Source organism: Diceros bicornis, chromosome 28 (genome assembly GCF_020826845.1).
Source record: "Diceros bicornis minor isolate mBicDic1 chromosome 28, mDicBic1.mat.cur, whole genome shotgun sequence".
Classification (NCBI taxonomy): Eukaryota; Metazoa; Chordata; class Mammalia; order Perissodactyla; family Rhinocerotidae; genus Diceros; species Diceros bicornis.
This window is the reverse complement of record NC_080767.1, coordinates 43,410,323-43,412,407: the sequence shown is the minus strand read 5'-3', so window position 1 is coordinate 43,412,407 and position 2,085 is coordinate 43,410,323.

Sequence of the window (2,085 nt, the reverse complement as noted above, 5' to 3'; positions counted from 1 at the left end):
CACCTGGCAGGACCTCTGGTCGGGTCGACCCTCTGTGTCCCAGGTGTGCAAGGGGCTTCCTGCCAGCGGGCCTGCTCTTCTGGTTCAGGGCCACCAAGGCCCAGTGCCTATCCCCATCCCAGCCTCACGCCCACCCCAACTCTGTCTCTGGTTCTCAGGACCATCCCCCTCCCACCCCCTTCCATCCTAAGCTCAAGGCCAGGCTGGAATTGGGGCCGGATGACAGGGTGTGGGCTCCGCCCCGGGGAGATGACAGCCCGGCCTTGCAGGTGCGCGGGTGAGGAGCTGGGTTGGGTGACACCCCTCCCCGTGAGGATGGGGGTGGTCAGCCCCGCTGGGGTACTAGGCCTAGCCAGCCCCGCAGGCGGCCCTCCCAGCTTCGCAGCCCTGCACCTGGCCTCAGCCCAGAGTGGGGACCCCTGTGTCGCCCCGGGGGCGGGACCCCCATTCTTGCAGGCGCCCCACCCCCGACAGGGCGTGAGGGGCAGCAGCCCCCGACCCCTTACCTGGGCGCTGCTCCTGGGCGAGCCTGGTGGGCTGTGCAGGCCCACCCTGCTCCGCCAGGCCCGGCTCCGCTGTGTCCCCGGCACCGGCAGAAGCTTCGAGGCACCGGCGCCGAGGCTGCCTGGCTGCTCAGTGCTGCCCCTGATGGCGGCCGGCGGGGATGCACTTAAAGGGGCCGCGCTGTGGGCCTGGGACCTGCGTGGCCTGCCAGCTTCGCTTTGGGGCTGTGGAAGGCGCAGGGTGATGAGCTGGCGGGCACCCCCAGGATTCAGGCCTGGGATCTGACCAGGGGACCGACACCCAGGGAGCAGCCTGCTGGTCCTGCCAGCCCCCACCTCCAGGACACCTGCCTAGGGCAGCTGGTGGCCTGGCAGGGCCCTGGAAGAGCCCCAAGCCCTGGCCAGGCTGTGGAGCGCTCCCGGAATTCACGCCTCGGGTTGGGCCCAGGCCGGGGCAGATGGGCTGTGCCCCGCCCTGTGGGCCTCTGCGTTGTGGTGTTGAAGGCGCCAAGCTCTCTGCAGGTACCTGGGGCCAGATGGCCCTTACACCCACAGCCTCCAGTCCCCAGGATGCCCAGCCTCTCCCGGGCGAGGGCATGCTCCTGTGCTGTGTCCAGGCAGGTAGGGGCTGTCTCTGCTCTGGGTAGGTCTGCATATGGCCCACTCATAAACACATGGTGACATCCTCCCTCCAGCCCCGCCAGCCCCCTCCCCAAGATGATGCTGAGCCAGGGAACATTTCAGCTCAGCAGAGAGGTGGTTCACAGGTGCCCTTGGCTCCATAGGGCAGGACCTGCCCCGTTGTGGGTCTGTTAGCTGCAGGGCCCAAGGCAAGTTCATTTCATGTCGGCCTGATCCCTACGTTAGTGGGTCCCACAACCACAGTGGGGCTCAGAGGCTGTGGGCTAAAGGGAGTTGCTAAGGTGTCAGCTTGGTGCCTGGGCCCCAGCGTCTGCCCAGTGACTTCTGTCCCCCTGCCTGCAGTGTTCGGAACTCTCTAGGCACAGGAACTGGGGAAGGGGAGGGGGTCCCACCCTCACCCTACTGTGCCTGTTGGCCTGCCTGCCCCTGGAGAGAGGGGCAGCTCCAACATTCTCCAAGCGGTTCTCATGGCAACTGCGGGGTGGAGGGCGGGGGCTGGGTGCTGCTGGCAGCTGGAGAAGGGAGGGCTGAAGGCTAGTGTTGGGAAGGAGCAGGGAGGCAGGACAGGACCCAGCCTGCCCTCTGAGGGCTGGGGGCCCCCAGGTGTTCTTGGGTGCAGCTGCCCAGCTCTAGCCTAGGTGGGCTGGGACAGGCACACAGGACGGTGGCTATGCTGGCCCAGCTGGCACAGCACATGGCACGCGTAGGGCCCGGCCTGCTGGGAAGTCCTCTGATACCACCGCAGGCCAGGTGGTGCTGGAAAGCCTCCTACCCCAGAGGGCAGCCGCTCCTCCAGGGAAAAGAGTTCTTTGGCCCAAAGGCAGGGAGCTCAGGACCTTCCCACCAACCCATGCTGATGGGGGACAAAGGGGGCGGCCGGTGGACACGCCCCACCTCGGCTGCTCTGGTTGCTGAGCGGCAGAGAGAGCACACACAGACG